This window comes from Diaphorina citri, unplaced genomic scaffold (assembly GCF_000475195.1).
Source record: "Diaphorina citri unplaced genomic scaffold, Diaci psyllid genome assembly version 1.1 scaffold757, whole genome shotgun sequence".
In the NCBI taxonomy this organism is placed as follows: Eukaryota; Metazoa; Arthropoda; class Insecta; order Hemiptera; family Psyllidae; genus Diaphorina; species Diaphorina citri.
The window spans coordinates 179,127-191,044 of NW_007378190.1; the positions used below are offsets into that span (position 1 = coordinate 179,127).

Genomic DNA, 11,918 nt, shown 5'->3' on the forward strand with positions numbered 1-11,918 from the left:
CCTCCTGTTTACCAGTCGAGCGCCTTGACCACTACACCACCGAGGCAGGTGTTTGCCCCTACACTTCCCTTTCTTTAACCCATCAATTATACGAGACCTTGTTTAGACTGCTGGGGTGAAGAGACTTTTCAGTCCTATTCGGGCAAGATAAACAAGGTATATTCTCTTCTACACCTAAGCCTCGGATTTGGATTTTTGTGTATGGAGTTAAGCTAATACTAGTTATATTCTAGGGAAAAGTAAATAATAAAGGTACGTACTGGTAAATAGGCAACAAGACATTTCCCGGCAATGCCGACAAATATTAACCCATCAATGTTGTCAGCAATAATTGGCTAGTCATTTGACGGCAAACCCCTCTTTTTCTTTTTTTAGAGGTTTGATAGAGGGATCTGTAACTTCGTCCTTATCGTCCCGAAGTCCAAGAGAGAAGAAAGACAGGATAGGAGAAAGCCCGCCGTTCCGACAGCGAACTGTATGCGTTCAGGATAAAATCCGCCCCGGGCGGGAATTGAACCCGTGGCCTAGCGCTTACAAGGCAGACGCGCAATCAACCAAGCTGACTAGGCTGGCCAAGAGACGTTCAAAATAAGCAAGATTGCTGGGTATTTTTTGGATCAGCTAGTATTGCCAGCAATACACAACCAGGAAAAGATGTATGCCGCTATTTAACAGACGCAGTGAGAGGGGAAAAGAGAAGTTACAAGAGACGTTCAAAATAAGCAAGATTGCTGGGAATTTTTTGATCAGCTAGTATTGCCAGCAATACACAACCAGGAAAAGATGTATGCCGCTATTTAACAGACGCAGTGAGAGGGGAAAAGAGAAGTTACAACATTTTTGACTACGAAATAAAATGATGTTCTTAAAACCTTCTGGGACACAAAGACTTTCTCGGGGTATTCAGATTCCTTATGCAATAGTGAATACGTATACAATATACATAATAGTGTATACAGAATAGGAAAAAGGAAGGGAAACCAATTTATTGCTCTTATCAAAAGAGCCTTTTCCATGTAAAAAAATCTTTGTTCAAGTATTTATACCAGGAATCTGCGAACCTCGAGTTACAAAACTTACACCCATATTTATGAACAAAATGCTGGCTCTTAAGTTCGTGCTAAGCATAGTCTCAAGGCATTTGATTAGTCAATTTTGACTTGCGACTACGAAATAAAATGATGTTCTTAAAACCTTCTGGGACACAAAGACTTTCTCGGGGTATTCAGATTCCTTATGCAATAGTGAATACGTACATAATAGTGTATACAGAATAGGAGAAGGGAAGGGAAACCAATTTATTGCTCTTATCAAAAGAGCCTTTTCCATGTAAAAAAATCTTTGTTCAAGTATTTATACCAGGAATCTGCGCAAAACAAAACTCGAGAAAAAAAAAATGCTACAAAGAAACAAAAATGAGGAAATCATGATTATTGTTCCTTGGCTAAAGGTACTACTTGTAAAAGCTTAACCCAACCTTTAGAGCCGTTTGCCCCTACACTTCCCTTTCTTTAACCCATCATATACGAGACCTTGTTTAGACTGCTGGGGTGAAGAGACTTTTCAGTCCTACTCGGGCAAGATAAACAAGGCATATTCTCTTCTACACCTAAGCCTCGGATTGGGCTTTTTGTGTATGAAGTTAAGCTAATACTAGTTATATTCTAGGGGAAAAGTAAATAATAAAGGAGCCAGCCTAGTTAGCTTAGTTGGTAGTGCGTCTGCCTTGTAAGCGCTAGGCCGCGGGTTCGATTCCCGCCCGGGGCGGATTTATGTAGATCAACATGGCTGATAAAAATATCTAAAAATGACTAACCTTTATGTACATTTTTAATCTTTTTTAAATCTCGAGTTAAAAAATTTACAGATAAGAAGAGAAATTCATTTACTTTTTGTTGGTATTGCTTTTAATATCATTAAAACATTGCACAACCATCATAATAAAAGATGTCATGACATCAATTTTTTGCGAAATGCTAAGAAGAAGTTGTTGAATTGCTTTTTAGGAACACACTATTTTATAAATTAATTTCTTCTGTTCCTAGATAGTGAACAATTTCATACATTGATGATTTCATGGATTCCTTTTTCTACGATTAATACGTAGGTAAATAATGGATACACGTTCCGGTTTTGATCTTATCCGACTCGAGTTTCGTCCATCTCCGTGGACTTTTTCAAGGAAACTGACGTTAATACGTAAATAATTCATGTGTAATTCATAATAAATAGGTACATATTATTTCAATTTAAATAAATAACTCGAGATAGTAGAAAAATTCATAGCAAAAACATCTGAACAAGCAACAAAGAAACAAAAAACAATGAAATTGCAACATTTTTAAACACAACATTTTAAATAAATAACGTCACGATAAAGGCACATTTTTCCTGAGATAACTCTTTTTTGACTGACTTTTAGAGCGATTTTTGGAGAGATTTCGATTTAGGGGCGTTGAGATTTTAAATAAATAAATTGATTAAATACAACGAAATTCAACCCTTCTTAGATTGACTAAATCAAATAAATTGCAATAGACTTATCAGCTTATGTTGTTGTTGTAGCGGCTTTAGCTCTCGCCGAATGGCGATAGCAGGATAAAGAAAAGATGTCTTTTTGTATCTGCTATACACCGGGGTGATGGTCTCTAGCTCTAGCCATGTTAAATTGGCTGGCTCGTCCTGAAACGCAGTCAACCATCGTGAGGACTTGTACTTGGTCTTTAAAAGCAGAGAGAACCCTTTGAGGAACTGCCAGCTCGCTAGGCTGGTTAGGGTTAGCTGTTCTCCTCCCTGTCCCAAAAAGAAGTTTTTAATCATCCAAAAAGGAGTTTTTAATCATCCAAAAAGGAGTTTTTAATCATCCAAAAAGGAGTTTTTAATCATCCAAAAAGAAGTTTTTAATCATCCAAAAAGGAGTTTTTAATCATCCAAAAAGGAGGAGTTTGTAAAAACTCCTAATTAGATCATTAAAAGCTCCTCTTCGGATCATTTAAAAATCTTCCATTAGTGAAATCTCTCATTAAGTCATTGGTGAAATCCACCATAAGGGAAAAAAATGTCAACTATTTAATGTAAAGACTTTCTGCATCTGAAAGTTCATTCTCGTTTATTGTTAACAAAGAAAAATAACAAAACAAAACTCGAAAGAAAAAAAAAAATGCTACAAAGAAACAAAAATGAGGAAATCATGATTATTGTTCCTTGGCTAAAGGTACTTGTAGAAGCTTAACCCAACCTTTAGGGCTGTTTGCCCCTACACTTTTAATTTAAGCAAGGGTCTATTGTAATTTATTTTTTGAAAATATTGTACCAAATACATGAGACCTTGCTTAGACTGCGGGAGTAAACAATCTGGATGGGTGACCATCTGGGCAATGGCGTGCTGTTGGCTTTTCCCGGCCCCACTCGGACTGTACACAAAAAAGAAAGGCCCTACTCAGAAAGTACACAGAAAAGACTTCCAAACATAAATCTCCAAGATCAATGAGTCTAAAGGGAAAAGAAGTCTAATGGTGGTAATCCGGATGGGTGACCATCTGGGCAATGGCATGCTGTTGGCTTTTCCCGGCCCCACTCGGACTGTACACAAAAATGAAGGGCCCTACTCAGAAAGTACACAGAAAAGACTTCCAAACATAAATCTCCAAGATCAATGAGTCTAAAGGGAAAAGAAGTCTAATGGTGGATTTCTCCAATGACTTAATGAGAGATTTCACCAATTGGAGCATTTTCAATCGTCCAAAAAGAAGTTTTTAATAATCATTAAAAGCTCCTCTTTGGATCATTTAAAAATCTTCCATTAGTGAAATCTCTCATTCAGTCATTGGTGAAATCCACCATAAGGGAAAAAAATGTCAACTATTTATGTAAAGACTTTCTGCATCTGAAAGTTCATTCTCGTTTATTGTTAACAAAGAAAAATAACAAAACAAAAGAAATATCATGGATGCAATTACGAACTGTTCAGCCACATAACTCTAAAATAAGTTTTTTTTTTCAATTCTGAATGACAAGCTTGCAAAACGGTTGTTAGCCGGTATTGCTTTTCAAGAAACGTTATCCTGCCGGGATTAGACTAAAAAAAAAAAAAACATTCTTTCAGTTTTACAAGTCTTGAACTTTTTTTTTGAATGGATAGCGGGAACTGTAACTGCCGTCCCGAAAGTGAAGAGAAAAGAAAGACAGGATAGGAGAAAACCAGCCGTTCCGAGAATGAACCTTATCTGTTCAGAGTAAAATCCGCCCCGAACGGGAATCTAACCCACAACCTAGCGCTTACAAGGCAGACGCGCTACCAACTAAGCTAACGAGGCTGGCACCAATCAAGCTTAATCCGAGAGCTAAACTTGAACCGACTTGAAACTCACTTTGTGGACACTGGTCTTAAAAAAGGTAAAAAGGAATTTTTAATTGTGTTAAGCATATTTAAATGCTTGTCACAAATATCGTTCCCCGATTATTACACCTAGATAAATTTTAGGACTTGACTTGGGATGGAACCACCAACCTCCAGATCCAAAGTCCAACGCGTTAACCACTGCACCACTGAGGTTGGTTCTTATAAAAAGTAAAAGAATAAGAAGGAGCATACATATGAGATAAATCTCGAAGTTTAACCCTTTCGTCTCCCCGTGGACTCTCCTGTACAGCCAGCACCACATGGGTTAGTTCCTAATATTGGTGACTATGATGGTGGTGACTGTAACTGCCGTCCCGAAAGTGAAAAGAAAGACAGGATAGGAGAAAAGCAGCCGTTCCGAGAATGAACCTTATCCGTTCAGAGTAAAATCCGCCCCGGACGGGAATCTAACCCACAACCTAGCGCTTACAAGGCAGACGCGCTACCGACTAAGCTAACTAGGCTGGCAACTATCAAGCTTAATCCGAGAGCTAAACTTGAACCGACTTGAAACTCACTTTGTAGACCCTAGTCTTAAAAAAAAAGGTGAAAAGGAATTTTTAATTGTGTTAAGCATATTTAAATGCTTGTCACAAATATCGTTCCCCAATCATTACACCTAGATAAATTTTATGGCTTGACTTGGAATGGAACCAGCAACCTCCAGATCCAAAGTCCAACGCGTTGACAACTGCACCACTGAGGTTGGTTCTTATAAAAAGTAAAAGAATAAGAAGGAGCATATGAGATAAATCTCGAACTTTAACCCTTTCGTCTCCCCGTGGACTCTCCTGTACAGCCAGCACCACATGGGTTAGTTCCTAATATTGGTGACTATGTTGGTGGTGAGCCTCTTTTTTTTCTCTCTTTTTCTTTTTTTTAGAGGTTTGATAGAGGGATCTGTAACTTCGTCCTTATCGTCCCGAAATCCAAGAGAGAAGGAAGGACAGGATAGGAGAAAGCCCGCCGTTCCGACAGCGAACTGTATGCGTTCAGGATAAAATCCGCCCCGGGCGGTAATCGAACCCGCGGCCTAGCGCTTACAAGGCAGACGCGCAATCAACCAAGCTGACTAGGCTGGCCAAGAGACGTTCAAAATAAGCAAGATTGCTGGGTATATTTTGATCAGCTAGTATTGCCAGCAATACACAACCAGGAAAAGATGTATGCCGCTATTTAACAGACGCAGTGAGAGGGGAAAAGAGAATTTAACCCTTTCGTGTCCCCGTGGACTCTCCTGTACACCCAGCACCACAAGGGTTAGTTCCTAATATTGGTGACTATGTTGGTGGTGATGAAGCTTTCTACCGGTATAGTACTGCACATAGTCTCATGGTATGCTCTTGGTGATATTGTTGAACAGACGCCGGCCCCACCACGCTTCCTAGGGAGCTATAACATACTATACTTAGGTGTGAACACGATCATTTTATTAAAACGCGGGTGTACAACCACACATGATACCTCTGAGAATGCATGAAGACTGTTCGGGTCTAGGATCCAAGTATGCTTGCTGGCTCTTAAGTTCGTGCTAAGCATAGTCTCACGGCATTTGATTGGTCAATTTTGACTTGAGACTGATCTAAGAACGATCATTCTTGTTCATGAAATACGAGTGTAAGCTGGCTCTTAAGTTCGTGCTAAGCATAGTCTCAAGGCATTTGATTAGTCAATTTTGACTTGAGACTGATCTAAGAACGATCATTCTTGTTCATAAATACGAGTGTTAGAGGTAATATCTGATTGTAGGTACCTATGTATAACCTCAAGATAACGGAGTGGTAACAGATAAGTGAATACCTTGATAATCGAATCTATGAAGCATTTTCGTCTTGCGTATACCTGTGGAACTTTATTCCAGGTACTTACCATTGTGGTTCGAATTCGTAATCAGACTGACGAGCAAAGAACTTTTTTTTTCGTCCTGCTTAGAACTTGGGGTTTCCCCGACTAATCGTGTTGTAGGAATCCTCCAAACTCGCATTTTTGCTCAGATAAGATTACTTCTGGGAATAATCAGTTAGTTTTATAGCTAAAAAATAACTCTGGAGATGTTCAAAATAAAGGCCAAATTGAGCATTTTCTCCTTAATTGGGGTTAGATTGGGTCAGTTGAAAAAAAAAGAAAGAATAGTGATAATAATAATAACATAAAACTTGCTATTAAGTAGATCGTCTACTTTGTTTGTCGGAAATATCGAGGTGTGCACAACCGTTCGTCCACCCCGGTATAACCTTCGATTTCGTTTCAACTTATCCTAAATCTATTTTATTTATTTTTTTTTTTTTTTAAACTAAAATGTACAATAACAGTTATGCTCGATTTTTTTTTGCTACTAAAGACATGACAATGCATTGTACTTATTTCACATTAATACAATTAAAATTTTATCGTACATAATTATTTAACAAGTTAACAATTTAAAACTACAACAACTACATAGTATAGGATGGAAGAGTGAAGAAAAGTCAACTTTCAAGTCAATTCAATGAGGAAGAAATCAACTCAAAACTGACCAATATGTGACCCAAACAAACGTAGGTAAACCATTTTTTAACAAAAGTGGTATCAAGTACTCAATTTTCATACAATCCACTTGTTAACCATAGATCTTCACCAAGTTAACGAGTCTTCAATCAAGAAGGCTGAAGCAGACTGGTTGTCATTTTCAATGGATAATTTTAAGAGATATTATGTATGAAGGTAGAGAGGAACAAAAATTCTTGGGAACATGAGGGACTTAAACAAAATGGGTAGCCCCTCCCCATAAATATTTTTTAACAAAAGTGGTATCAAGTACTCAATTTTCATACAATCCACTTGTTAACTATGGACCCTATGAAGGTAGAGAGGAACAAAAATTCTTGGAAACATGAGGGACTTAAACAAAATGGGTAGCCCCTCCCCATAAATTGAAAAAAAAAAAGTTGAATTTCCCATCTTGTAATCCTATACTTTTGACTACAATAATTTCCCAGGACGCTCTTAGGGCATCTACCGGGAAATCCACATTAATGATTGTGTTTTTCTAACCCTCCATACTTCGTCCATCCTGCAGTTGAATTCCCCATCTTGTAATCCTATACTTTTGACTACAATAATTTCCCAGGACGCTCTTAGGGCATCTACTGGGAAATCCACATTAATGATTGTGTTTTTCTAACCCTCCATACTTCGTCCATCCTGCCAGAACTAGACCGAAAAGTCCCTAAAACTTGTACCTTTATATGATACAATGGATACACGTTCCGGTTTTGATCTTATCCGACTCGAGTTACGTCCATCTCCGTGGACTTTTTCAAGGAAACTGACGATGTTGGCGGTGTCTAAAACTTGGCCTGGCGCACTGCCGTGCGCCTAGATACTCCAGCAGTAGGCTACTACTATTGTGGTCAAATTCTCAAATTACATTGAGGATATACATTTCCATACCTCGGCTAGGATTGAACTCATATCCTACCGTTTATCAGGCGAGCGTCGTGACTACTACACCACCGAGGCAGGACAAAAAAAAAATCCATTTCTATTCTTAGCAAATAGACCTTCTAGAATAGGATTGGAAAAACACAATTAATAGAAAAAAAATATCACTCTACATTTGGGACTACGAGATTATGAACATTTTATACATGAGATAACACTCTTCCTCTAGACGGGGAAGGTGAGAAAAGATTAAACATGATCTTCGAAATAAAACATATAACAAAATTTTAAATTCAAAGGTTGCTACCTAAAAATAATAAGTAGGTATTGCTAAATCACTAATCAGACAAATTACACTTCTGCGATCGACTTGGCCAAATCTTTAAAATTCGAACCCAAACATTTTTTAACAAAAGTGGTATCAAGTACTCAATTTTCATACAATCCACTTGTTAACCATAGATCTTCACCAAGTTAACGAGTCTTCAATCAAGAAGGCTCAAGCAGACTGGTTGACATTTTCAATGGATAATTTCAAGAGATATTATGTATGAAGGTAGAGAGGAACAAAAATTCTTGGGAACATGAGGGACTTAAACAAAATGGGTAGCCCCTCCCCATAAATTGAAAAAAAAGTTGAATTTCCCATCTTGTAATCCTATACTTTTGACTACAACAATTTCCCAGGACGCTCTTAGGGCATCTACCGGGAAATCCACATTAATGATTGTGTTTTTCTAACCCTCCATACTTCGTTTTAAAATTCGAACCCAAAGCTTTTGTGATGGCAAATCAAGGGAGACAAACTCAATTAATTAAAATTGCCTCCATAGACCTCACTATCGTTAGGGCAATTACTCTTAGAACAAGCGAAAATTATTAAAATTTGACCCTAAAATGAGCTAAATTAATTAAAATTGCCCTTAGAACAAGCGAAATCAATTAAAATGACCCCTAGGACAAGATAAATTTATTAAAAAATGAGCTAGATTAATTAAAATTGCCCTTAGAACAAGCGAAATCAATTAAAATGACCCCTAGGACAAGATGAATTTATCAAAATTGCCCTTAGAACAAGGGAAATTGATTGAAATTGCCCCTAGAACAAGAGACGCTAACTGAAATAGCCAATGAAGAAGCGAAATTCATTGAAATTGCCCAGTTTTGGTTACCTATCAACTAAAGCTAATTAAAACAAATAGATAACGCATTAAACTAGATCAACATGGCTGATAAAAATATCTAAAAATGACTAACCTTTATGTACATTTTTAATCTTTTTTCTTTTTTAAATCTCGAGTTAAAAAATTTACAGATAAGAAGAGAAATTCATTTACTTTTTGTTGGTATTGCTTTTAATATCATTAAAACATTGCACAACCATCATAATAAAAGATGTCATGACATCAATTTTTTGCGAAATGCTAAGAAGAAGTTGTTGAATTGCTTTTTAGGAACACACTATTTTATAAATTAATTTCTTCTGTTCCTAGATAGTGAACAATTTCATACATTGATGATTTCATGGATTCCTTTTTCTACGATTAATACGTAAATAATTCATGTGTAATTCATAATAAATAGGTACATATTATTTCAATTTAAATAAATAACTCGAGATAGTAGAAAAATTCATAGCATTGCCCCTTAGAACAAGGGAAATTGATTGAAATTGCCCCTAGAACAAGAGGCTAACTAAAACAGCCAACGAAGAAGCGAAATTCATTGAAATTGCCCAGTTTTGGTTACCTATCAACTAAAGCTAATTAAAACAAATAGATAACGCATTAAACTAGATCAACATGGCTGATAAAAATATCTAAAAATGACTAACCTTTATGTACATTTTTAATCTTTTTTCTTTTTTAAATCTCGAGTTAAAAAATTTACAGATAAGAAGAGAAATTCATTTATTTTTTGTAGGTATTGCTTTTAATATCATTAGGATAAAAAAACTTGGATTTTTTTTACAAAAAACTATAAATTACCTTTGCAATTCGTACTTCGCAATAGTTATGACGTCATATCACAAAAAGAAAAACTTTAAAAACATTGCACAACCAGCATAATAAAAGATGTCATGACATCAATTTTTTGCGAAATGCTGAGAAGAAGTTGTTGAATTGCTTTTTAGGAACACACTATTTTATAAATTAATTTCTTCTGTTCCTAGATAGTGAACAATTTCATACATTGATGATTTCATGGATTCCTTTTTCTACGATTAATACGTAGGTAAATAATTCATGTGTAATTCATAATAAATAGGTACATATTATTTCAATTTAAATAAATAACTCGAGATAGTAGAAAAATTCATAGCAAAAACATCTGAACAAGCAACAAAGAAACAAAAAACAATGAAATTGCAACATTTTTAAACACAACATTTTAAATAAATAACGTCACGATAAAGGCACATTTTTCCTGAGATAACTCTTTTTTGACTGACTTTTAGAGCGATTTTTGGAGAGATTTCGATTTAGGGGCGTTGAGATTTTAAATAAATAAATTGATTAAATACAACGAAATTCAACCCTTCTTAGATTGACTAAATCAAATAAATTGCAATAGACTTATCAGCTTATGTTGTTGTTGTAGCGGCTTTAGCTCTCGCCGAATGGCGATAGCAGGATAAAGAAAAGATGTCTTTTTGTATCTGCTATACACCGGGGTGATGGTCTCTAGCTCTAGCCATGTTAAATTGGCTGGCTCGTCCTGAAACGCAGTCAACCATCGTGAGGACTTGTACTTGGTCTTTAAAAGCAGAGAGAACCCTTTGAGGAACTGCCAGCTCGCTAGGCTGGTTAGGGTTAGCTGTTCTCCTCCCTGTTTATAGTCCCACAGCCAGACGCTAGTCTTCTCTCTGTTTAACGTCCCCTAGCCAGACACACTTATCACGTTTGCCAGTTTTCCTCAGGTAATTTGATGAAAAAAAAAAAAAAAAAAAAAAACTGTGAACAGAAAAAAGTACCTTTACCTCATTTTACAATGGAGAGTCCAAAGGGAAGAAAGTAAAAAATACCATGGATGCAATTACGAACTGTTCAGCCACATATGTAACTCTAAAATAAGTTTTTTTTTTCAATTCTGAATGACAAGCTTGCAAAACGGTTGTTAGCCGGTATTGCTTTTCAAGAAACATGGTGGTGAAGCTTTCTACCGGTATAGTACTGCACATAGTCTCATGGTATGCTCTTGGTGATATTGTTGAACAGACGCCGGCCCCACCACGCTTCCAAGTCGAAAGGAACAAAGTCTGAAATGCGAAAGCAATAAAGTGATGTTGACATATTTGGAAAGCCATCTTTTTTTATCTGATAGTTGAAAAATATAATTTTATGTTGGAAGAAAAAAAAAAAAGAAGAGAGAGAGAGAGAGACAAACAGACAGATGGATGGACGGACACAGACCAACCAACCATTCAAAGTATGGATTGGTAGGTAGGTATTTGAATTAAAGCTCATTATTCCCATTAATAAAGTTCACCCTCACCCCAGGTGAGAATCCTACCCACAACTTAATCAAAACACTTACAAGACAGGCCCATTACCCTTGAAGCTAATTATTCCCATTAATAAAGTTCACCCTCACCCCAGGTGAGAATCCTACCCACAACTTAATCAAAACACTTACAAGACAGGCCTATTACCTTCTAAGTTACCTAGCTACTAGACTGACCCAGAGTACTTAGAAAAAAATCTGGTGTGAACATCACACGACTTTCCTTATCCTTATCCTATTGAATGATGCTTATTTGAGTGTTCTTTTACCCTAACTTTTACAATATCTTTAACCGTTTTGTCGCTATAGCTGAAACGACTACAAAATAAAATGATGTTCTTAAAACCTTCTGGGACACAAAGACTTTCTCGGGGTATTCAGATTCCTTATGCAGTAGTGAATACATACATAATAGTGTATACAGAATAGGAGAAGGAAAGGGAAACCAATTTATTGCTCCCATCAAAAGAGCCTTTTCCATTTAAAAAAATCTTTGTTCAAGTATTTATACCAGGAATCTGCGAACCTCGAGTTACAAAACTTATAGTCAACCAGAAGGATTTCGACTACAAAATAACTAAAACTAAAA

The 11,918-nt window shown here is 36.6% G+C and overlaps 1 long non-coding RNA gene across 1 annotated transcript; it reads right to left on the reverse strand.

The window, feature by feature from the left end:
- Positions 1-711: 711 nt before the first annotated feature.
- LOC113468514 lies at positions 712-11,918 on the reverse strand. The gene is made up of 2 exons (XR_003392246.1): positions 11,856-11,918; positions 712-1,061 (listed from the first exon to the last, which is right to left on the reverse strand). It is a non-coding gene; the product is annotated as an uncharacterized LOC113468514 (long non-coding RNA).